This window comes from Nipponia nippon, unplaced genomic scaffold (assembly GCF_047370975.1).
Source record: "Nipponia nippon isolate SJK-2023a ecotype South Korea unplaced genomic scaffold, ASM4737097v1 scaffold_19, whole genome shotgun sequence".
NCBI lineage: Eukaryota > Metazoa > Chordata > Aves > Pelecaniformes > Threskiornithidae > Nipponia > Nipponia nippon.
The window spans coordinates 9,514,222-9,540,338 of NW_028262335.1; the positions used below are offsets into that span (position 1 = coordinate 9,514,222).

At 45.9% G+C, this 26,117-nt stretch overlaps 1 protein-coding gene across 8 annotated transcripts in view; it reads left to right on the plus strand.

The window, feature by feature from the left end:
* The window catches only part of CAMTA1 (calmodulin binding transcription activator 1), a 325,037-nt gene that overhangs the window by 219,745 nt on the left and 79,175 nt on the right, over nucleotides 1-26,117 (plus strand). Inside the window, exon 1 of one of the 8 annotated variants that reach the window (XM_087755021.1) lies at nucleotides 13,523-13,767. The exons of the other annotated variants lie outside the window; for them this stretch is intronic. The gene's annotated coding sequence lies outside the window, so the exon portion shown is untranslated. Of the gene's footprint in view, nucleotides 1-13,522; nucleotides 13,768-26,117 lie in introns of those variants that run through there. 8 annotated transcript variants of the gene reach the window in all.

Sequence of the window (26,117 nt, forward strand, 5' to 3'; positions counted from 1 at the left end):
AAAAATCTGGCTGGAAGGCATACAAAGCTGGAAAGAGGTGATCTGGAGCCTTGGTCACCAAGTGGTGTGATCTTGCTGTATTCAAATGGTTGCCTAATCTCAGGCAGAACAGTAGCAATAAATATTACTTCATAGCATACAGGGAGGACCATTTTTCCAGACAAGGAGTACCATTGTTGGAGGTTTCAGTGTAAAAAGCGAGATGAGAAAAGGTGACTGTAATTGAAATTTGCTGTGTAGAAAAGGATCGGTGCTACAAGGAGGAATCTAGGGTGAACAGAGGCAGTTCACTAACCCTCTGCAGATTTTACTCAACTCTGTTACTTAACTTTATTTCTAAGTTATTCTGTAGAAACAAATCTCTTAAGACTCGCACATTTGCTCTGCTCTTATAAGGAATATGTATCTTTAAAATTGCGGATTAACATTATGTTAAAATTCATTACTATAATGTGTGCAGGGAAATTATACTAATATAAACATTTATGATAGAGTGTAATTGTTCAAATTTCAGCAAGTAGTCCCAGTTTAGTACCCAACCTGTAACATGAAACACTTCTCTGGTCACAGCTCGCTCTTGCTTATGGGACCAATAAACTAATTCGCATTTGCAAGTTAAATAAATCCTTTGAATGTATTATTGATGCAAACAAATGAGGATTGGGGCTCTAGACAATACCTAATGAAGCTGACTCGACGCAGGCTGTTCCCGCTGAAGGGTGCCAGGTTTCAGTGGGGGAAGATGGATGTCTGTTTCATCCCGTAATTATCCCGTGGCTTATGCTCGCTTTATACATTCCTTGGCTGGGCACAAAGCTAAGGGCACCACGATAAGTAATTAATTACTGGGGATCCACTGGCAGCTATTAAAGAAAGCTCATGCTCAGTTGATAGTTTGTGACTGTATCTGTGCTTTGATCTCCTTGTAGACTCAGGGTGTTGACTCTCTCAATTATTTTTTCTGGTAAATATTGCTAATCAGAAGATCTTTTAGAAGAGGTTTGTACCTTTTCTGAAGACGGCTGCTTTTTTCAGCTGCAGACTCCAACTGGTGCTACATAAACTTAGTTAAAAAGACCTACTCTATACATCTGAATTATAAATAAGGTGTGCAGCATTGAAATAAATGCCAGCTGAAAGGCTGCAGCAGTATGCAGTGGAAAGCCCCTTTAACCTGCTGGAGAACTCAACATTTCCCTTCCCGAGAAAAGAACCACCTGAGAGCAAAAGGTTACTCTCCTGTTATCACAGAATCATGGAATGGTTTGGGTTGGAAGGGACCTTAAAGATCCTCTGGTTCCAACCCCACTGCCATGGGCAGGGACACCTTCCACTAGACCAGGTTGCTCAAAGCCCCATCCAACCTGGCCTTGAACACTTCCAGGGAGGGAGCAAAAAAAAAAGCTTATGCTGTTAAGAAAGGCATTCCCCGCTTCAGGACTTCAGAAAGCAAATCAGATACTTTACACTATAGGGTGGGGCGAAGCTGCTATATATGCTTCAAAACTGCATCCGCAGGCTGCAAGAACCAACGATTTCCACATTGAAAATGAATGTTTGTGATATTGTAAAAGGGATTCAGCCCAAGTTAATAGGATCCTGTTTTCTCTCCAGGCATTTCTGGTCTCAGCTCGGTTCTCCAGGCTGCGTATTTACAGGCTCGGCTCTCCAGGCTGCAGAATCTGCAAGCCTGCTGCAGGATGCAGAACGCAGCAGGCGTTCATCAGCCCTGTCCCATCAGTGCTGTGTTGTGGGCAGGGGCTCCAGCTGCAGGTCACGGGTTTGTAACCTTACTTGGAACAAGTCACTTCATCTCCCTTTCCCTCAGATCTCAAGCTGCAAAAGATTGTAGTCTTTCCCTAAACTGTCTAGACGCGGTTCAGTGTTTCGAGTCAGGTGGCATAAGCGTAGCAGCAACCTGTTTGAGAGGTGTATGTACGTGGTAAGTATCGAGAGCCTGGTGAGTACTGTAAAATTTTATTTCAGTTGATCGGAGATGAGTGCAATACTATGGAGATCTTCTGAAACAAAGAGGCCACACAGCCACCCTGAGCACCTTTCAGAGTAGGTTTGTTTCTTCTCCTCAGGAGGGCAAGCACGATTCCGGTGGATGATGCTTCTCTTTTCTAACATAACTTAGAAACCAGTCTCCATGCCGGCCAAGGCAGATCAGCGCCCTCTGTAAGATACGGGGGGAAAATTTGTACTTGTACCTTTTTGACTGTTCCACTTTTATCCTTTTTTAGCACTGTAATTCAGGTGTGTCAGAGAGATGACATCCCAAATAGCATCCCTTGATGGGCCACAGCAGTGGTGCTTCTAATGACAGGGTATGCTGCCTGAAAGTTTGTTAACCGCAGAAAGACAGCAGTGTTATAGGGCAGGGAGGGATGGCACTGGGTTAACGAGACCCCAAGTGCAGCTCCGTTCGCTGACTCTCCTCTGGCACAATGTGGCAGACAATGTTGGTCGTTCTTGTGTTCCTCTGAATTTGAGGCTACGCTGCTGGAAGTGGCACATTTTAGAAAAATGGGCATTTACTGGGTAACTGTGGGGAGCCTCATCTCTCTGGACCTGTCGGCAGGAAGGTGTCCCCATGGAAATAAATGTAACGTAGGAGTCCAGGCAGCTATCAGGATGACCTCCAGAAATGCCACTGGGGAAGATGAGTTAAGTGGGGCTGAGCTGGGCTCTTGTGTCCTGGCGCCAAGAGAGAAAAATACAGGTTTGCTTTGAACACCTTGATCTAGAAGTGGCAGCTGGAGTTTGCCTGCTTCTCGGCTTTAATTCTCACTGGCAGCAACTTGAATGCATAGACCTAATGCTGGTTCTCTTCTGTGCAGGTGGCAACCAACTGGCCGGTTGGCAATGAGTAATGCATTGGGTTAAAGGCTTCAGAGGGATAGTTATGTGGTCAGAGAGGTCACAGAAACTATTGTCAAGGCCTAAGCACCAAACAGAGCGATAGCAACTTGATTAATTGGCTAAGTTAGAGAGGCTTTGACCTACCTCACAGAAGTTTAATGAATTAGTTGATTAGTTACAGAACGTTATTTCACCGCAGCAAAGCAGGGAAGGTTGTTGGTCTCCAGAAAATGACCTCCACTGGCAACTGCCAGAACGAGGCTTTTGGGCAAACTGTTTTTCTCACTCTGGTGGAGTGAATGACTTTTCCCGACCCTGTGCAAAGCATGACAGAAAGGAGTGTATTAAAAGTCAGCAAATTCTGCAATGCACGGGACCTTGCATTAGTTTTCAGCATCCCAACACTGGTCAAACTAGCTTGCTCACTCATGGCTTGTGCATTCCTACTTTCCACCCTTCTTCCCTTCTTTTTACCTCTTCATTTGATGTGTTGATGTGTTTGAAGAATTTGCCACCCTCCCTCCTGTTTTGTGCTAGCTCTGCATTATATTCAGTAGGAAAGCTCATTCTCCAGATGCTACTTGAAAATGACCTAAACAGATCATTTTTGACCATGAATTAAAATCTGACTATATCTCCAAAAATACCTTTATCAATAGCAGCCTATTTTTAAAAGAGAAATATCATCTCTCTCATAGTCGTCGTTGTTGGGCAGGAATTTGTGAGTTGGGATGGGTAGAAGTGTTGGTATCATGGCCCTCAAACCTGATGTGACCAGTAACGCAAACTGCCTTAAGTGAAAATAGAACAGCAATTGTAACCGTGTTAGACAAATAAAGTAATTGCAATCTGTTGTACATGAAATGAAAATCCCAGTTTCCTTATGAGTTACTAGAATATATTATTGATTACACAAAAAGCACAGATGTTATTCATTTGTATTTTATTAATTTGTGATACGTTTAAGACCTGCTCTGTTGTGCATAAGGAAAATGAAAGAATAGGTAGAGATTTGGTAAGTATGCACTGCTGATGCAGTTACAGTTTTCATTCAAAAATACCCTATAACACTATTCCTGCGTAGGTTTAAAAGCTTGGTACCAATATGCACCACAGAACAGTGCTGCAAATCTGCTTTTGGTTTGGCATACTGCAGTGTGGTGGTAACAGTTTGAGGTTAATCGTGCTTATGACATAAGTTTTATGCGGGTACGCTGAGTGCAATAGTGTGACTTTGGGCTTCCTCCTGCGTTCACGTTGGGGAAAACGCACAGATAAAATTGGGTACGGAATATCTGCTGCGAAAAGGCAGGTTGTTTCTCTGTGATTTGAGGGTAGAAAACAGGATGGGAACGGAGCTGGGGGACACCCCCGTTTTGGGCCTGTCTGTCCCTGAATTGCATGGAGTTTCCCTTGCCCTGACCTGCTCCTTGGCAGAGCTGCAGATGACACAGTGGTGCTGTGTGCTCCTCGGGGTGTGGGATTGGGGTTGCTTTGGTCAGTCCTCTCCTTTCTGGCTGATTTCAGACCGCTTCTGGGATGGGGTGGGACCCTTTGCGTAGCTGTTAAACGCTTTGGTATGCCCAAGCAGAGGAAAATGTTTTCTGTTCCCTTCGACTCACCCCAGTACAGTTCATCATCAGGTGCTGAATAAAAAGGGACTGCTAGGATTAGCATTTTGGAGCTTGCTCATTACAAGTCGTTGCACTTTTAAAATGAGTTTCCGTCTACATTTTTTGCCAAAAGGCAGCTGTGAAAAAGCCCTTGGATTAAAGTCTCTCCTTAGGGGGTAAAGCAACCTCCAGTATATTTTAATGGATTCTTGTCAAATTACTGATCAGAATAAATCCAAGTGCTCTTGGAGACTGAATGTTTCTTGTTAAACTCTCCAAAAAAGAATAGGATTGATTTGGAAATGTCACTTGTGATTTAAAAGCTTAAAGGTGAGAACGTCAGGATATAATTAGCAGCAGCTGATTTTTCTTTTGTTTATTCCTTGCTGTCTGCATTAAAATGTGATGCCCCTGAGTGACTCTCTCATCCAGCCCAAACTGGTGGCCAGCAAAGGTGGTACCTGAACCAGAGGTGGGTCTGAGATCTCAGTTGCCTCCCGTGGGTCAGGAAAACCAAGCAAATTCAAGTGATAGCGGTGTGATATGGACACCTCATGTTGCCTTCTTCTGTGCTGTTTTTCAATTAAGTTTAAGTATTTTAAGTATTCAAGTTATCACATGTTGCTGGTGATCTCCCAAGTTGCTCCCTGTGTTTCTAGCCGGAGACATCCTGTCTCGCCCTGGAGCAGCCACTCATCCTCCACCTCTCAGCACCTCCTTGCCCGTCACGTTCAAAACCTCTGCTCCCTTTGATGTCTTGCTTTGCAGACATGGTCCCAGCGCGACCATCACCTCCCCATCCCCAGGCTCCTCTCTTCCCAACCCCTCTGGAGCAGGAAAACCATCACGGGAGCCCAGCCTGGACGGCTCTGCCAGGTTGATTCAGGAATTGAAAGAAGTGGGAGAAGGAGACCCGTGTGTCCCTGATGGATCCCCACCTCCCTCCTCCTGCTCTGGGTTCTGTGTTGTTTTCCCTTTGGAAGAGAGATGAGACGTGGAGCCGTCATGAACCGCAGTCACTCCCTGCCAAGGCACAGGGATGAGTTCAGCCCTCGCACATCGCATCGTGGTGATGCTGGGCTGCCCTTCCCTTCCCGCAAGGAAACCCGTTAACATCTATTTAGGGACACTTGTTTCTCACCAACTTCCACACACAGCATTCACCCTGTTCTTGCTGAGGGGCTGAAATTGTGAAGCCAGGTGAGAGGGATTGTGCTCTTATTTACACAGGCAGCTTCTGAGGCTCACGTCAGACCTGACTTGGCAGCCGTCTCCCTGGGGGATAAAACACCTGTGAGGAAAGCGACGTATTTTCTTTTCTCTTTTTATGCAGACAGTTCAAATTGGGATTTACCACTTACTGTCATATGATGAAATCAGCATTCCCCTGCACAAGGAAAGGCGGCAAAAACCAGTGATATTTAAAGAGTAATTTTAGCAGCCAAAGTCAATATGATAAAAGGCCTGATAATAGGGAGAAACCTATTGGCTCCTCAGTTCTTAATTTAATTGGGTTCTTTCTTAATTTAAGAAAAGAGACAAGGTCCCACAATACTGTACTAATTTCCAATATTTGGAAATATTAATGTGAAATACCACTGTCATATCCACCCCAAAGCCAAGAGGACAGCAGTTTCAAAAAGGAAAGGAGCGAGGTGTCTTTGCTGGGGAAATGTAGAGAGGAGAGGAACGCTGTATTGTGTTTCCCTGTCTGATCAAGATGAGCAGACATTTGACCGACAGGACACGAGGGGGTCCCTTTGCTCAGCTGGCTCCCTGTAACAGGAGATGATGTTTTGCACAGGAGCTTATCGGTGTGTTGCTGCATCCTCCCTCTTGGTTTTGCTTTCTCAGCCGTGCTTTGAGCATTGACCTTCTGCCTTCACGGGCTCTTTCTGTACCGGGGCGAGTGCACATGGTATCGTCTCTTGCTATATTAGCATTTGCAAATGTGGTTGATACTTCCTGAAATTAGATGCGCTACAATAAAAAGTCCGGAGTTGTCGCCCTGATTTGAAGAGACTTTTTCAAGAGATCTTCTGCTGTTGGAAGGCAATCTTGCAGCAATTAATTGTAAAATTACATTTTGGGTGAACAGCATACATCATTTGAGAGATTAATTCTTCTGGAAACACAATCTTTCATCACTCTAGGTATTACTTTTGAAATAAACTCCTTTATTTCTCAAAGATAGAATATGAGACCATAAATAGAAATCATATTGTGAATTCAGATTTTAACTGAAATCACTGATATAAAGTATTCAAGATATAGTCTTTGGAAAAGTCTGATTGTGATCATCCCACAGCGTTAGAATTATATTGTGCTGCCAAAGGTATGAAAAGACCCGGTCTCTTTTTTTAAATACAGTAAGTGGGGCCATTGATCAGGATCACCCAGTCCATTCTCCATCCTAGCTTTGCCCTGATGATGTGCATTTCTTATGCTCATATTATCTTTGTTGAATTTGAATAAGATTCAATTTCCTGACATCTAAGGCTCTTTGTACCTTGCAAATTGTTATCCTTAGATATAAAAGAGGACACATTCATTCTGCCCTCCGATAACTGTGGACAAAGAAACATGCCAAGGGTGCAACCCTGTTATTAGCATAAGGCAGATGTGGTGCACTGTGTGCTCTGCAGGTAACTTGCACGTGCCCAGCTGCAACTGCTCCTGGGAGGGTTTAAACATAGTGTCCGTAATGTCTGGATTTACTTGAGGGGGGCAGGCAAAGAAAATGTGTCAGGGCTTGAATTTGGAGCATGCTGGAGGACTTTGCTGAGGTTGTGGAGGGCAGAAGGGGATGCCTGTGCATAATGCCCAGCATGGCTCAGATTTAACTTTGAGTGGTCTGAGAAACATCCACACAGGGAAATCCGTCAATGTCGAGGAGAAGAGCAGAAACGGTTCCCGGTGTCTGGAGTAAGAGGTCACAGGCTTCCTATGCTTCACCTCAGTGATTTCACCTAAATTTCCATTTCCGTTGTGATACTGTAAATGTATGTGAATCCCGCACTAAATGTTTATGCTAGCAGAAGTCAAGAAAGTATTGGATGCTGTGCCCAGAGTGGAAGGGAGAGACTCCCCTTTTTTGTTGCTGCTGCCAGAGCATTCCCAGCCATATGGGGATCCATCGCTCTGCAGCTGCCTGTGTACTCCAGAAGAAATGAAATACTGAACAGGAAGAATCGTGTGTCGATAGCAGATCTTTGCCAGGTGCTTATGCAGACACAGTGGGTTACTCTCCATGGCGCTGCCTCCGCGCTCATGCACGCAGCCAAAGACACAGGGCTGAAACCAGCCATCCTTCCCAGGTACTGGTAGAAAACGAGCACGTTTTCTACATGTGCCTCTTTACCCGGGGAACTTGTGGGGCCAAGGAAAAAGGGCGATGAAGGAGGCAACTGTGGGGCTGACTGCTGCAGCACGGCGACTGGGGCATCGCTGGCATCCGTAACTGGGGGAATGTGGCGTGACGCGCGCTCCTGCTCACTTGAACCGTGGCCCTTTGGCATCAGCCCTTCAGGGAGTGTGCATCTTCCAGTGCCAAATTGGAGTGATTCCTAGAAACCACATCCAAGTTCGATTTCTTTTTTCTTTTTTTAAGGGAAAACCCCATCTTTGAAACAAGTGAGAATGGCTGCGAGCAACAGGGGGAGAACGTTGATGTTTCTCTGATGGGAGTAATGCAGCACATGGATAGTGCGAGGCTCACAGCACCTGTGGGGAGTGGACAGCAATATTAATGCCTTTTACATCTGCTGAGGCAATTGCTGGAAAAAATCCTTCCACAAGTCCTTGCTTGTTGGCAGGGCGAGGAGGATTTTCAAAGCAGGAGGGTGCTGTGCTTGGCAGCGTGCCCGACCCGTGCGTCTGCAGGTGCTGCCATCGCTGGTCAGAAACACTGTGCCTCATCTGTGCTTGGCCGTCGGTATCTGCTTTGCAGCACTGAGGACAAAGACGAGGACAGCATAACCCCATACGACAATAGGCACAAGGAGCCGGGCTTCGCTGTGCTCACTCCAGCCCTTGTGCGTAGCCCTGCATCCCCTTTTCCCTGCTCTTCTTACATGGCAAAGCCACAGATCGCACAGCAGAGTCTCTGGGTTGGGGTGTGATCCGGTCAGTTCTGGTATGGCAGGTCCTTGCATGCCTCCATCCTTGTAGCACATTACCCTGCCGTCTCCTTCCTGGGCCTGGCAGCATTGTACAAAGGCTCTGAAAGTGTCCTTGCAGAGTCCTTCATCCGTCAGTGTTTTTCTGGTGCTGCTCCGGTGACATAATGAGCCTTTGTCAAGGAGTAAATGAGTTTAGAGGAGGAATGACCTGACCCAATGCTTTGCAAGTGATTAGCGGTGAGTGATGCTGCCTGGGACGGAGCAGGACAAGCCCACAGGTGCCGAACAGAGCTGGCTTTTCCAAAATCATAATGCCCTGGCCTGTCTTTCTCTGCAGTGGCTGGGAAGCAAGCAGTCAGTGTAGACAGAGGATGGGAAGCTGGAAATCACTGCAGTCCTTTCCTTGCTAAATACAGGTTGAAGTGATTAACAGGGAGAAGCATCTTCAGTTTCCCTGGATAAAAGCTAGGCTTTTCTGCATCCCAGATGCTGTCATCTGGTTTTCCTTTAGTGTCCTTGCAGCCACCATGATCTCAGGAAAGAGGCTGCAGAGATAACATTGAGGAGAAGGACTGGGTCTGCCTCTACCGTAGCTGCAGAGGATGTAAACTCTCAGTGCTTGCCTGCTTAGTTTCTGCTGCCTTAGCCATTTTTAAGAAAGAAATCTACATTAGGCAGCCATTACTCAGCATATTTTATGGAATTTTGCCCTGTTTTGAGTGTGTAAAGTTACTAAGCTGTTTAATTCAGCACTCTCCCTGCGTAGTTGGACGGCATAACTCAGTTTGAGTTCAGCTTCTGTAGCAGCAGCATGGAAAATGGACCTCAGTTTGGGGAAACCTGATCTTTGATTGCTACCCACAAAACTCCTGCCACGATGTCAGTGTCCCTCTAACAGGTTTGCTCAACCGCTCTGGTGTGTCGCGCTGTGGCAAACCTGAGACTTGGCCTTTTTCCAGCTCCTTTCTGATACCCCACCTGTACTCACCTGAAGAACAGCTTGGGGTTTGCTGGTTGTTTATTCCTCTGATCTGGTCTCTGCTGGTTCATTGTCTCTAACTTCTTTATTTATTTTTTACATTTTCCCAATGAACGAGTGGTGTAGCTACAATGATAGCTAGCAGGTTATTAACATCACCTCCAGGTTTGCTTGCAAGTAGTCTCTGAATGGATCTGACTGTGTTGCATCTACCATGTTGTGCCAATATGATATTTAGCACGAAGAAAAGGATTTCTTATGCGCCTATCTCTGTATTCTCACGTATGTTTCCAGCCCTCGGGATAAGGGCACAAATGCATACAAACGTACGCATGCTGCTCCAGCTTATCCATGAACGACTCCTGGCGCCGATGCCTCCCAACTGGGAAGGCGTTGCTAACAATGCTGTTTCCTGGGCTGTGCGGAGGTGACCAAGTCTTGAGCATCAGCCAAATCTGTCCTATTTGTAGCTCAGAGTTCAAGCTTACAGCAAAAGCCCTTTGTTGTATTGCTCAAAGCAGAAAATCATTTCTGTCGGCTCCTGTAAGACACCGTGGGAAAGACTGCCTTTTGCATGGGATTCCCTGCAACAAGGGGGCAGCGGTTTGACAAAACAGGAGGGTCGGAGTGACGCTAGTGCCGCATCTCACGGTAGCAGCCCATCTCCTCCAGGTCCAATGGGCAGGGTGACAACGGTGCGTGCTTTGCAAAGGATCTTCCCAAGGCATCCCCTGCCCTGCCGGAGGCTCCCTGCTGCAGCATCTCCTCCCTCAGAAAGTCTTGGTGTTTGAAGAGTGAGCGTGAGGCTGCCCTGATTAAAATTTAATGAGGCTTGGTATTATTGAGGGCCCTTTAGTGTCAGTTCTGCACTCATCAGCAAATAAATACATCAGCCAGTGGTGTGGGGGCGAGCCCCATCTCTGCCAGCAGAGCCCCCGCGCGGCCACGGGGTCAGCTTCTGCTGGAGAGGATCGGTGGGGAGGGAGCGGCGCGGGGCAAGGTGGGGAGCTGGGCGGCTGTTCGTTTTCTCTCCGGCAGCTGCTGGAGCAGGGGTTCCCTTTTATTTGTTATTTGCATACTTTAGCCATTGGAATTGAATTTGTGCCCATTAAAACTAAATTAGCACTGCCTGGAATTTTAAATAGGCTCTGGCAGAGCAGTCCATTAACTCTATCAGAGCGGTTTCTGCAGATCCCTCCTCTACAGGTGCACAATGCACACTGGAAACCACTGCAAAATGTTGATTATTTGCACGTTCCTGAGGATAATTGGAGTGCCAATGTTACAGACAATGTATTACAGTTTTGAAAGCCATCAGCATGGCTCAGAGCTGGGTTTAACTTCCTCTACTTCAGAAAAAGGTATGGTGTAAAAGCCCCGCCAAATCGGTTTGCAATTCCTTGGGTTTAATGCCATATTACTGCCACGACCTCCAGGTTCCTGTGCCCCCAGTCCCTCGCACGAGGCTCTGGCTGTGCTCTGGCAAGCCCATTGCCACCTCTCGAGGTTGCCCTGCTCCATCCCCGGCAGGTCCACTGGCACCCCCTGACCCCAGCCGCTTCTTCCTCATCCCTCCAACAGCCTTTCTGCTCTCTCGGGGCCCCCACATTGATGGCATGCCCAGAGCGTTGGCTGCTCTGACCTTGGGTTTGGAGCGCTGTTGGCTGGGACCCCAGGGGTGGCCCTGACCCCTTGCTGTCTGAAGGGATGCTTTGAGCCTTCCTCCCAGCCCTCGTCCCCATCCCGGGCGTTGGGTCATTCACAGCCCTTTCCTGGAAAGCGTTTGGGACTCAGGTAGCCTTGCCAGGTCTGGCAGCACGACTTGCCCAGCAGCTCTGGGAGTAAATGGACGCTACGTGTTGGACTTGCTATTAAAATGATCTCTTTTGTTTCATAGTCTCTAATGAGAAAAGAGAAAATAGACCTGAGTGAAACAGTGCATCTTGTTTACAAAGAGTGGAATTTAATTTAAAGCTTATTCTTTGCAGTAAAAAAACATGTTCAATCAGCCAGAGATACTACAGCAGAGTTTATGAGACTCAGGCTTGGCTGCCTGTTCCTGGTACCAGCCAGGATCCTCAAATTCTGTTGGATTACGTATTGGATATCTTTCATGATTATGAAATAAGTGAATGGAGCATCACACTGGTTTTCTTCCAATGTTACGCACTTCTCAGCAGTCCCTGCTCCAGACATTTCCCAGGCACGCTTCCATCAGGCCCTTGTGTTGGCTTTATTTTGCTTGGCTACGTGTGTGTGTCTGTACATCAGCAAAACAACCGAGGAACTTTCTCGTTTGAGCCCAGAGAAATGGATCAGCACTATACAGAGACACACATCCTTTTTTATGTTTTTTTCTTCCGGTGCCAAGTCTGTTCCTGGAATGTCCAAAAATGCTTTGTGGCTTTCCAGGACGAGGGAGATCACACAAATGCGTGGTGCGTTGTCCCCGAGTACAAAATGACATGGTGCGCATCCTTAATTGCCGCTGCGACTCCTCTGTCCTAGGGCAGGTGCTGCACAGAGAGGGGGACTGCCCGTTTATCACCTCAGATGACCAGTCTCCATCTCACGGTCCTTCCGCATGTAATAATAAAAACTACGCTACAGGCATCAATCTACAGTCAATGAATTCAGCTCCTTTGCGTCGGCAAAGCCAAAGCGCAGCCTGCCCTGGTGCCTCTTGTCGGGTGCCCACCAGGCAGCCAGGAGGGGAAAGGGTGGGAATTGGCACCGCGGCTCAGAGCAGTGCAAAGCAAGATTTCTTTTAGAATTCAATATAAAGTGGCCAACATGACTCCTGTGTAATTGCTTTGAATCCAATTAATGCTGCCTGAGTAGATGTTAGGAATTATAAAGAGGAATACGAGTCTGAGCTTGTCACCTGAACTATGATAATATTCCTTCAAAGGAGGCACATTTGCAAACATTATTAATTACCTGGGGAACAGCTCAGGGTTTAAACTGAATTAAGGGGGGAATGTGTTTTTGTGATTTCAGGTTTGATTGAGAGAGAGAGATTACCATATTCTCAAACAATGGAGCATTTCTTTGTTACAGACCTGGCAGCAAAATACAGGGAGTTAGTTTGCCCAAGTCCCCTGCCCCCCAAAACCAATTTACCAGCAAGGCTATTATGCCAGGAATTACCTGGGGCCAAAAGAGGTTTTAAAAGTGTTTAGCACAAGCTCCTCTAATCAGAAAAACCCAGGAGTGCATAGCTAAAATTTGGCTTTTTTGTTTTGCATGGAGGGTTGTTTGGCTTTAGGGTGCATTGGAGCTTTTTTGGGTTTGGTTGTTCTTGGGGTAGGCTGTGGGTACCTTTGTGGGGTCCTGCAAAAAAACAAAAAACAAACCGCCTTCAGATGGAAGTGGAGGTACCCGACCAATTTCTTCAACCGCTTCTGGCAGGCAGGCGGCAGTGGAAAGGATGGCACAACCCCGGAGCAGGCAGGTGCGAGGTCGTACGGACTTGGGGCTTGCGTGGGGCCAGCAAACCTTAATGTGGCACAGGCAATAAAAAGCAAAGGACCCAGTAAATTACCTGCAGCATGGGCTGCGGGGGAATTGAGTACAAGACCAGTGTGAGAGCAAGACTGCTTAGACCTTGTTAGCCAGGGAAATACCTAGGATCTCTCTTTTTTTTTTTTTTAATTAAATCTTTTTTTTCCTTCTCTCATTATAAAGAAATCAGCAGCTTGTCTGAAACGGTCCCATCCTAAGCCAAAACTACCAGGCAGATCTCACCTTCACCAGAGGTCTGCTTGTCTGAGAAGGCACCTGGAGCTGGTTTCAGCTCTAAGTTTTACTGGCATCACTGCACCTGAATGGATTTAGAGCATTCAGGAGATCCAATTACTGTAATACAGAGCATAGCTGTGTCAGTCCTTTATAAACCTTGCCCTGGTCCAGTACCTGGGCAGCCTTGGGAGGGAGATTTGGCAATAAATGTGGTGTCCTCTTTTGTCCAAATGTGTGTGGCTATAGAGTCTCTGTGTTGCTATTGAGATGACTTTTCCTACAAGCCACAGGAACCTGGTGCTTCCTTAATTACGACATGCAAGCGGCGCTTGAAAATACTCTCAGAAGGTATTTGCTGTTTGGCTCAGCTGTGAGCTGAGGATTTCAGGGAGTTTTGCATGGAAATAGCATCTTCCTTCAGCCCTTGAGTTGCTGCTGTCACCAGAAGGTAAGTTTTATTTTAATTCTACGATGGTAAAAACCCCAGCACTATCAGTATTGTCTCTGGCTGCGTGCGAGGAGCCTGCAGTCACGTCCCTTGAATTGCTAAGCAACTGTGGCCCATTTGCTCTCGTGGAGCAAATTGAAACGTTGATTTATCTATTTGTTTTGCAACCAACACCAGGGCTTCATTATGCTGCTCCCTAGGGACATACTCCCACGTGCTCAGATTGGAAATTAACTCCTCTTACCAAAAAGTGTGCATGGCTTTGTTTTTAATTTTGAAGAAAAGCCCAGAAGCATAACGTTTGGCTTGCTGTGTGTTTGTATGCAGCCCTGGGCTATTTCAGGAAGAAAACATGGAGTCTCCCTTCCCTGGGCTGCTGGGTGCTGCTTTCACACCCAGGTCTGATCCAGGATGTCGCTTGAGCCTCATATGCCATCTATAGGTCTGTGATGTATGCTGCTTGTAACTGTACCGCAGCTAGTTATTCAGAGAGATGGTTAGTTGAAAGCAGAATTCAGCAGCAGTACAGACAGTAATTTAAGATGCCCATCCAGTACAAGTGACGCAGGGAAGCAGCATACCCCAAAACTGGCACGGAGCAGGTGAGAAGAGGAATGCAGGTGCTCAAGCAGGGCAGGAATCTGTTTGAGAAGTGCCAGACTTTGTGCACAATCACTGGGAATGTTTTACAGAAATTATCTACCCACACAAATGTGCAAATTTTCATGTCATGTAGGCAAAACACAGCAGTCTTACAGCTTTACAAAACAGTTTTACAAAAGCGCATAAAAGCTCAGTAGCAGCAACCTCGGAAGCAGCAGTCTGTTGCTTCCCAAAGCTCTACTTGCCAGGCACCCCTAAGCCTAGCTTTGTGAAGCGGGACTGATTTTTAGGGACAGGCAAGCATGGTCCGTGGCAGAACAACTCCTCTGAGCCTTTGCTGTATCTGCGGTTATCTTGCAGCTTGTTGAAGGAGTAAAGGTCTGAGAGTTGGACTGTGACTTGCAGCAGGTGGGAACCACCAAAGGTTCCTAGATAGGATCAGTGTTTAACCCCTGGTGAGCTGAGATGCATTGCCACTGCAAGAGCCATGCTTTGGTAGCACTCATAGGCATCCCCTAACCCAAACAGTAGTGTCTACTTAAACTTTGTTAAAAGACTGGGAAAATGGAAACATCTGCATACAAAATTAGATGATCTGCTCCCTTGTGTGGAGCGTTAAAATATATAATAATGCGATATAATGCTTAATTACATGAGTGAATATTTTGTTACATGGTTGAATGTGTTACCATATGGAGCATAAGTAAGGTTTGAATGTGGGACTTTTGGATTCTCTTGAGCTAAAGAAATACCTGATGGCAAAATGAGGCTACCACTTTTGATGCGGACTGGAGCCTTTGGGGCTGTACGGCACATGGTTTTATGCGCAGCGCGTCGTTTGTAAGTTGGTGGTTGAGAGCTGCGGGGCTCTCGAATGAGGTGCTGGTCCCAAGAACAAGGGGTGGCACAGTGGTTGGAACTGGCGTGGCGCAGGCTGTCCTGCCCCAGACTCTCACCACTGGTGTGAGATCTGCCTCTTGCAGGCCGTTCTTTACTGACTGGGCTGCTAAATCACGCCGTTTCACGTGCGAAGCACGCATGTAGTGCACCTGCTCCATCTTCCTGCACGTGCTTTGTGCAACCACAGCTTCCTCCCACTATGTGCATCCACCCATATGCCAGTTCTGCTGGGGCATGCTGAATTTCACTGGCAGGTACAGCACTTGTGGCCAGCTTTTGTTACCTTTGTACAACCCGCACATGAGATCTCTTATGTCCACAATGCTCTTTTCTCTTACACCAGCCTCTAATGATCAAAATGGTCTCAAAGCAGGGATCTGCTAGCCCATCGCTGTTCACTTTTGATATAAGCTCTTTGGGTCAGTTTCTCCCCAGAATCTGGATGCTTCCTTTCTTGGTGGCTGACGTTTCTATAAGCAAACAGAAAATAGATTCTAGCAAATCTATAATCAAGCAGATTTAGCTTGATGAACTGAAGCAAACCGTGCAGGTTGTGGCAGCTGCAGTATACCCTTCTCATAGGAACCAAAAACAGCGGCTGTCTTACAGCTGCTCCAAATGTCATCTTACTGCACAAGGATATTTTTAATTGGCACCTGGACTCAGATCTTAGCTCCAAAAATACTTGTGGCAAACTAATTTAAGGACTTCCCCCCCTTCCCCCCTAGAAACTCTTCCCTGCATCTGTGGTGTTTCAGCCACCTCTCACAGTGAGACTGTATGGTGCAGAGACCACTCTAGGGGATCCCGGGAAAGGACTGGAAGAGAAAAATGCAGGAAGGTTCCGCTTAAGGATGGATGCAGGACATCTGTGTTCATTTTGCATGCTGTTGGGGGTTAGGTCTGCACCTAAATTTGTCTATTTTGCTCCTAAAATTCCTGGACCTCCTGAGAGCGCACTGCGGAGCCAGGGAGCAGGGAGGACGTGCTGCTCACAGTGCAGAAGGAAGCTTCTCTTCTGCATTCTGAGAGCGCGCACCCTGTGCAACCTGAAATCCTGAAATTGCAAGACCCAGACTGAGGTTTTCCATGCCTTTAGGGTAGCTCTGCTCTTCAAAAGTTCTCCTTCAGGTCGAAAGGAAATGGGAATATATGGGAAATAGGAAGAGAAGGAAGCTGAGAAGGCATGTCAGGTTTGAGGAGTCTGGCATAATAAATGAACAGATAAATAGGCTATCATCGATTCGATTGTGTAGAACTTGCCCCATGTCAATGAACACAAAGTATGTTTGCTCATTAAGCCCAAACCATGTTCACCATTATTTTTCAGAGCATTTTCAGGAAAGTAAGAGTAATTAATAATCTTTAAAGTTCATGCAAGTGCTGCTCATCCTGAGATTTCCTTTTGGACTAGCTATGTGTTCCAGCTCCCCGGCCGCACTTCAGCTTGCTGTTCCTCACGTGCAAAATGCATTATTAAAATGCACTTAAGCAAAACACGTCAAATGGCTTCCCTTCTCAGATGGAGCAGAGCTGGCTGCCTCTGCTTGTACCAATGGCAGTTAGCTGCTGAAAGAAGAGAAATGATGAAGTATGAGGTTATTTAAGGCTCAGTCTGCCTTGGCGGAATGTGCTTAAAATAAAGATGTTGCCGATGAATAGAAAAAGAAAAGAGAGAGCAGTAGCAGGCCCTGGGCCAAGGGTACTTGGCAACATGGAGGTATTAGTTGAAGAACTTTTTAGCCAGTGATTAAATGGTGTCTGGCACCTCATTCAAAAGTTTCAGGGTCGGGGAGGGCAGGACATTGTAACATAAGACCGAGGAGGTCTTATGCCATGAATTTCTTGACTGAGGCATCCAGCAGCACCTGCAAAGAGTTACAGGTCACCATTTTGCTGTATTCAATCTAAACATACAGGAAATTACTACTCAGAATTATTTAAGCAAAATTAGGGCTGTTCTCTGGGTTTTGTCTTGTCATCATCACAAGAGGATGTTTTGGTAAAAACGTTTCTGTCTTAGGGGTACGCCCTGCCTTCAGCTGGCAATCCTAAGGCATTTCCTAATAGTGAAAGCAAGGCTTCAGCAATGTCTGTGTATGGCCTTGCACTCTGTAGGAAAGGTGAGCTTGCTTTTCTTTTTTTTCCTCCTCCCACCCAGCATCAAATAACTATAAAGAAACATCAGTTATTCCATAATGGAAATTAATAACCCATACTTTATTTGATGTTATGTCCTGTTAGTACACGAGTATTACATGTGCTGCGTATCCCAGGGCAGCTCTTATGAGCTGATAAATGGTGACGTATTTGTGTTTGCTTTCCTTTCCCATGGGGACGCAGCGGTGCTGGTGGAGATGCTCTAATCCCGTTGTGCTTCGGTCACAGCATCCAGGATCTCATCTGCCCCAAGGGCGCTTCTCTTGACCCACGCAGTGAAGCACACGCCTCCCTGCGCAACATACAGAGCTGGCAGTTGCAATGCACTCTCTCCCTTCTCCAAAAAAAGAAACGGAGAAGACAGACAGACTGTTTTTCCTGCACTTGGAATCAGTTATCTGTTTTAATTCCAGCTGAGAAACCAGGGCAAGGAATATACATCAACGCTGTACAGACACTTTCTAAATCACCACAATTGAGCTTAAATTCTTTTTGTTCTTCACTGTAAACCTGTCCTGAAGTAGGTTAGTGGATCAGAGCGGATCTGCTCTATATTATTTATAGGTTGTTTCCTTTTGGTTCTTGCTGCTTGGCTGGATGCTGCTAAAGAGGACTCCATGTTCCAGCAGTCTTTCTCTTTGCTGCAGCTTTAAAACGTTCTATTTTTGTCTGTAGGAATCCCATCTCCCCAGCTCCCTTCTCTGCTGAAATCAGCACACTGGCAATGCTGAAAGTCTTTCATTGTGTGCTATGCCAAGATCTGACTACAATGAAAAATGCTGTGCCGTTTGGTTAGCAGGTGAGCTCAGGTAGCACGGGCAGCACCCAGCACCAGCACAGGTGTTTGCCTGCCACACTCCTGGGGCCGGCATCCTTCAGCGGATGTCTTCAGGGAAAGCTGCTTTACTCTACCAAAAGGGTGCTTTGGCCAGGATATTGCTGCAGAAGCACTGTTAGCCCTTTGAGCCAGATAAACACTCGGGAGCATTTGCAGCAAAAGCAATAGTCATCTTTAGCTACGAGTAAGTTTGAATTCAGCAGGTTCCAGCAACGTGACGCAGCGCTGCCCTCTCAGCAGCACAAGGCAGGAGCCCTCATAATTTTCCAGGAGCCAAGCAGCTCTCGTAATTTAAAACCACTGTCAGGTGAAGAGATTCTATGCAGCAGTCAAATGTGATAGGCAGGGTAGGGCTGCATAATTTATGAAACTGCATTTCTTTTTGATGAGATTTTGAGTCTAAAAGCTCTGGGAAGGATGTGCTATTTTTTATTGTATTGCTAAACTCAAATTGTGTCAGATTCTGTGGGCACAGTCTGTGCTTGTAAAAAATAAATAAATAAAATTTTAAAAAAGCACAGGCTCAGACTGCTCTGGCTGCATGAGCGCTCCTGGTCCAGCTCAATGCAAAGTAAAACAGCTCCTTGCAAATCTCTCTGAGTGCTCCCAAGGATTAGTCTCTGTATCCAGAGGGAGTGCGGGCTTTAGCAGTGTGCCGGGGATTATATGCACATCCGCAGCAGTCGGGTGCTGGTCCTGCTCAGCTGCAGGACATTGGGGTGTCAGGGGGACAGTTTGTTCCCAGGTGCTCTGTGCCGTATCCAGAATTACAAGGTCCAACTGTGTGCTTTTAAATGAATTGGCTTGGATTACCCTTGTGTTCAGTATCTCTCTGTCCCAGGCCCCTTTTTTGTGTACTGCATGATCTGGCTGGACCTCGGGTCCAGCGCTGGTCTGTAAAAGCTGCCCAAAGCAGCAGCCAGGATCTTTCTTCCAGGCGTTTCATGGCCCTGGCTTGTACAGCAGTGTGAAACGCTCATCGCCAAGTTAATTCCCAGTCACACTGTAACCTCTGAAAGGATGGAAATTCGGGGTTGCTGTCGGCTCTTCTGCAGGTTGAAGGTCATTGTGTGAAAGGTGCATGGGTGGTCATTGCTTTGAGTAAATATCAGCACATCAGCCCAACAAATTCTGTTTTTCACTGCAAAGACGGGTGCCTGATGTTCAGAGTGTTGGAGGTAGACTGCTTTTGGTACAAGGGTTCCCTTTCTGAGCAGATTATTCTGAGTAATTTATTGCAGTACTGTTTGAGGTCGGCAAGGCTGATACCACCAGCTGTACTAATGTGTAAGGATTTGGGAGACACATTGATATTTTCTGGAGATAAACTGCTAGAAATCAGGAAAATGTTATAAAACTGCAGCCCAAGTTCCTGTTCCCTTATCTCTGCATGAGTATTATCAAGAGCTTGAAATACGTGTATGATAAAGCACTTCATGGAGCAGTTGCAGTGATGATGTGTCTTGAAAAGCATCTCTGCCTTCCTCGGGGACAGGGGAGCCCAGAAGAGCTGTGCCACCGGGACGGGAAGCCACTCCTTTCGGTCAGATCGGTGTTGGAGCATGGGATGCTCTGGATACTGGGCCGTCAAGAATCAAGACCTTTTACAATGTGTATTTTTAATGGCGAGCTGGGAAAGAGGGAGAAAATTGGAAAGCTGTTTCTTAGTCCTGTAGGTGCTTGGTGGTTTTGGGTTGTTTTTTTGGTTTTTTTTTTTTTTTTTAAAGATAATAGTCAGTCATGGTTTGTCATGTTTCTCTTAATGTGCAACTGAGGTCAAGAAGCAAAAAAAGATGTTTGCATAAAAACAAAAAGCAGAGGGATTGAATAAAACAAAGTCTATTGTAATACTGTTACATAGCGCGGTGGCACAGCCTTGTCTGATACACTGTGGGTGATGCTGACGGTCCCATTTGGGAGGGTTGGATGCGGATTTGAGGGGGGCAGCAGAGATCACTCCCTGGAAAGGTCCTGTGTAAAGAGAATTGAAAAGAGTGATATTAACTAAGACAAGAGAAAAGAAGGTGTCATACAAATACTATGTAAGATAAGGAATTGTTCCCAGAATTGTAGAGAAGACACTTCTGTTCTTTTTATCTTATAATACTGAATAAGGGGACAATGAATTTTACTAAACAGCAACAAAAGTCAAATCTGATTTAAGGAAAGGAAATACTGTGAAACTGCTGCAAGATGTCATTCAGTTTTTGACTGTGGTAAACTTAAAAATAGAATGAAAATATGCGTGGATGGTGAGAGCATCCAGAGAAATAACAAGCAACCTTGTTATGGGGACTGCCAGAAGGGATGTCAAACCTTGGACCTTACTGGGACTGGCCACACTTTCAGGGCCACTTGGGGCCTTTTGTCAGTGTCCGCCTATGTGACCTCCCTCCTATGCCACAGCACTTTTTTGGCTCTGTGGATGAATTTCCTCCTCGTCTCAGGTCTAGCCTGCTGCTATCCGTCATTTCTAGTTTGCTTGAAATTCACCTGTTGGGACCCACGGCAGCCGTGATGCGGACATGGACGGGTGGAGGAGCATCCCTGCCGGGACAGTGCTGGAGTGCACTGAAATGCAGGCGCCGCACTCCCCAAACACAGCCTACCAGTCCTTCCCAATTAGGGGTGATGGTTTTCCTTGCGAGGCCAGGGCATCCACTGGAGACCTGACTGGGCTCCCTAACTTAGCGCTGCAGTGAGCTACACAAAGATAATTCAAGGCAGCAGCGCTAAAGATTCATCAGCATTGCTGGAAATCTTCCAGTGGAAAGAAAATGATGCTGAACTGACACCGTGCTGGGCTTGAGCAGGCACAGTCACAAGCCCATACAGAGTGGCACCCCACTGTACCATCTCCTCCTCGGTGTCCCAGCAGTGTGGGTTTGCCTAGTGCTGGGAGATGTTCTGGGGGTGCCCTTGCCCCACCAGGAGCTCTTCAAATTCATCCTGTTAATGAATGGCATCCCTAATCATCAAAATATTTTTCATAGGAGCTCTGGTGATTGCATGAGCAGTATCAGAAGTCATTAGTTCTGAAATGTGGACTCTAGGGGACACTGACGGCAAGTTCAGCCAGCAAAAACCCGTTCCTTGTTAATGCTTCCCCTGTTAGGCAGGTGCTGGACTGACAGTCACCCACGTACAGCCCTCGTCAGGAAGCAGCTGGAGCATCCCTCTTCTGCACCATCCCTCTGAAGCAGAAAGGGCAGAAGATTCCCTAAGCCCTGGCAAAGCTCTCGTTTTCCCCGAGATAAGTAGTGCTTCAAAATACTGTGGCAAGGTGGCTGTCACACTCTTTTAAACCAAAATAGAGTCACCTGATGTCTTATGTGAGCTGTATGGTGGTTTTGCTTGTTGTGGTTTTTTAGGGGTTTTTTGTTTGGGGTTTTTTTTTCCAAATTTGTGGCAATGCATCCTCTAAGGTCTTTCTAATGTAACTTGGGATTACTTGCAACTTCCAAGGTGCGGGTTCAAACTGCATAGTTGAGGCTGCCCGTTACACTGAGCAGCAGTTGGAGGATAAGGGCCTTCCGATCTGATGGCTTTTGGTTTTCAAGCAGGGAGGTAATACCTAATACTCAATAAAAAGCCTAAATCTGGCCTATGAAAAGGAATGAGTTCTTTCTGAAGTGCCTCAGTGCTGACATAGATCTAAATCAAATTATTGGGCGAGGGGTGGGTTTCTGCCATGGGGCTAGCAGCTTCCTTTAAACACTGACTGCGTGCAGCGCCTGAGCTGAATACCCTTCAGACCTGCTTAAGAGCTCCTCTTTTTCCATTTTGGTGATATCTTTCTAAATTATACATTAAACTTATTAGGGTGAGTAATGCATCACAGCTTCCCCATGTCAGACTTAATGTTAGTTACTCAGCTGGAGCTTCGTGTTTGCTTTTTCCTTCTGTTTACCTCCAGGCTTGTGCTAGAACGGAGCAGACCCTGGGTCCTCCTTACCCAAAGCTGTCTGTTGCAGGGATGCTCTGTAGGAAACTAGAATATGACTCCTGGTTCGAGAACTTTAGGGAGGTGGAATGCTGCCCCGTACCAAGGCAATGCTGTTTCATGAGAGCAAGATGTAGCACACTGTAATTTCTGTGAAAGGTCCCTGGAAAATGCTGTATTCGATCAAACACGTCCTACTGTTCTGTGGGATGCAGGTGCTTTCTGTAGGTTGGTTTTGTGCTTGTGAGTAAACAAGCCAAACCATCCAAACAATTTGAGCCGCTGCCAATGGTGACAGCAATTTATCAGCTCCGTAAGTGTTGATTTTGGGTAACGAGGGACCGATAAGATAGTGGTTGTAACTTTAGGTGCTACAGGAAAAACAAGTAATTTGCTAGTTTTCCTTGCCAATATGTCTGAAGACCGATAGTGTTTGGTTAAGTGCAGCTTTAAAAATGAAACCCAAGCAATTTTCTTCCGGTGGCTTTTCAGAACGTTGTGCGGCAAGATGCAGCTAAGAAGAAATGCGTCTCTCTGTGTTCAGTGCTATGTATTAATGCTGGTTTCTTTTGTGAAATTAGCAGGCTTTTGTTGCTGAAATTCTGGGCCCGTTCACCCCTCGTAGAAATTGTTACCTTGTCTTTAGGCGCTGAGGACAAGCCTGTTTCTAGAGCTGCTACAGCTTCTGAAATGTTGGTGTTGCACAAGGATGACAAAGGAGGAGTTCCTGATTTTAGGTGTGTTTTTTTTTTTTTTCTCTTGCAATCTCCTTGTGTTGCATTGCCTTTTATGTTTCTTCTCCTAGTTGTTAAATAAGTCACTCCCAGCAGCCTGCTGGAGTTCCCCCTCTGTCCATGCTGCCTCTCTCTTTAGCTCCCTCTGCCAAGACTCCCCTGTTTGATCTACCCGTTTCTTTGGATGCATCAGGCACTTCAGTATGCAGGCAGGCTGCAGGACTGGTGCTGTTTCAAACAGTCCTTTTATAATGTTCCACTTCTTTTTATTCTAATGTATATGTAAATAATTGGATGCCTTTCATAGGTTGCAGCTATACTCCTGAGTCATATTTCCAGCATTTTTCCTTGGCTTTCTTTGGAGAAATCAGTAGGCAGATGTGGAAACTGGCACTGCTGTTTCAATAAATGCAGTCACTCAAATGTCTTTAGCACCTGAGTGTTTTTTCCTGAACAGCAGTCAGCTTTTGCTATTTGTATCACCCTTTCACCTTATTATGTTTACATTTCTATAGCAAAACACTGCATGTTTTCAGCAAAATTAATCAGTGTAATTATATGTGATTTCCAATGTCAGGTTCAGCTGAAACACTGATTTAGGGTGATGATTAGCCCTATCAGAAGCAATGAGGACGGTGAGCTAATCTGTGCCTAAAACTGTTATTTTGAAGGATGCTGTTTATACTCTACTCATAAATTGAATATTTCCTCTGAACCCCCGCAACCGATTTGAACAGAAAATATATTTATGCTGGATGGTGGTGCGCCTTGTTTGTTTTAGACTGCTGCTTTGCTGTTGTTTGCCGATGCTGCCATTATTCAGGCAGAAAGGGGGCTGAGCTAGGTGTAGGTATTTATTAACAGGACCTCTGCACCTTTGTATTTGGCTGAGGTTATATCAAATGAAATCTTGAAATTATTTAAGTCTGCATGGTCTTTATCTTCTCTTATCCCTAAAAAAAAAAGTCCTGTGAATATTGTTTATGAATAGTGCAGCAAGATTAGGCATGCCTCGAAATGCCATTCCTCCCATGTAAAACACCTGCGTGTGGCTTGCTGTCTCTGTGCATCCCTTGACACAGAAAAGTTCTTGAACCCTTACAAGGTGCATGAGACAGGTTCAAGGTTCATCACAAACATGAATGTGAGAGAGTCATGGAAGTGTGGATTTATTCTTCGGCAAATCATTTCAACCATGCAGCCTTTCAGAATAAGGAGCATTTTAAAGATTGCAAGCTCCAAGAGTGATTAATTTGCTATTTTAGTCCTTGAGAAAGTGCAGTTATAGAGAAACTAAGTTCTTGTGTCGTAAAAAAGTTCAGATCAATTAAAACAATTTACTTTGTTGCTAATGATTTCAGACTGTTGTAATTTATTGGTAAATAAGTGACTTCAAAAGCACGTTCATTCAGTGAGCGCACAGAGGAAATACTAGCAAGTTCTTGGATAAATTAAGTCTCGAATTTGCTAACAGACTCTTACTGCAAACCGTTTAGGGTTGGCTTGCTGCACAGCTTGAAGGATTCCAGCTTTTGGAGAACAACTAAAGCTTCTGAAGGGTTTTCAGTGTTCAGAGAAATGCAGATAACAAGGGAGCGGTGGTGGGCTGGGCTCTCGAGCAGCCGACGTGCTTGCAGCCTGCGGGGCTCCTGCAGAGGAGGGGTGCGCTGTCCTCCCCCACAGGCACTCTTTGGGGATGCACCCCTTCCCGCTGGGCTGCTCTCGACCATCAGGAGGAAACAAAATGCAAACGTGCTACCTGAAGTCTGAGTGGGTTTTTCTCCTTCAGAGTTGTGGGGAAACCTGAGCCCCATCTCATCAGTACCAGCAAAGGACATACGGGTGTCTGACCTCCAGCCGCAGAAATAGAGGCTGAAAAAGAGGAGGCTGAGAGGAGACCTTATCACTCTCCACAACTACCTGAAAGGAGGTTGTAGTGAGGTGGGGGTTGGTCTCTTCTCCCAAGTAACAAGTGACAGGACGAGAAGAAATGGGGTGAAGTTGTGCCAGGGGAAGTTTAGATTAGATATTAGGAAAAACTTCTTCACGGAGAGAGTGGTTAGGCATTGGAACAGCCTGCCCAGGGAAGTGGTGCAATCACAGTCCCTGGGAGTATTCAAAAAACGTGTGGATGTGGTGCTTAGGGACATGGTTTAGAGGTGGACCTGGCAGTTAGGTTAACGGTTGGACTCAGTGATCTCGGAGGTCCTTTCCAACCTTAACGACTCTATGATTCTGTGAAATAGTACAGTGCTTAACTTCCCACTGATGTCTGCAACTTCAAAGCGTATCTCTTCCACACTATATTTATTTTGAAAAGGTATATAGTTTGGTTTTCCCCTGATTATTTCAGTTACAGATAAAAATTCAGGGTTTTTTCCGTATGTGGACAAACAATATTAACAAGGTGAGGTGCATCCCTTTAGCAGCTGTGAAAAATTACCAGTGTTGGAGAAAAGGCAAGGTCCACGTTTTCCGGTTCAGCAGAGGTGAGAAGTTAAACAGCAACTATTGAGCAGCTGTTATATCAGCCGCAAATATATTCTGCGAAGTCTTTTGAATGGCCTTTCAAAATAGGCCTTTTTTTAGTAGAACTTAACAGCATTAAAAAAACTAGGAGTCGGTGCTAGTTTTGTCAGGGTCTCACTTATCCTGTGGACAAGTCTGCTGCAGCTTCAATTTGCCAGCTTGGTAAAATAGGCTGTCACATGCCAGGGACAGCCAGATCTGTCAAGCTCCACACAGTTTTCGTTTATTAGTTCTATTGGTTTTATTGCCTTTCTTATGCTCTGAGGGATGGTGGTTGTTTAGTGACAAGAACCTGGAAAATCATTCAAGTTGACAGTGCTTTTTAGATTTCAGTTTTTCCTCGTGTCTCTATCTATAAAAAAGAATGACTTGACGACACAGTGAAGTTAGCGGGGAGTTTGCAGTATCGCTGAGAACTTGCCTTCAGGTTCTGAGGTCTGCTTTTGTTGCCATCACCAAACTACAGTGATGTACGGACTTTTAGCTGTTGTACTAGAAACCCTGGTTGGTACCTCACAGCTTTTTGTATGGCAAGGATGTGCTTTGTTTTTCGGCAAACGGTGACAATCTGGCTTTAATTTCCTTAGGTGTGGTGCTTGTTCTGGTCATTTCCAAATTTTGTGTGTGCAAGTCAGGAGGGAAG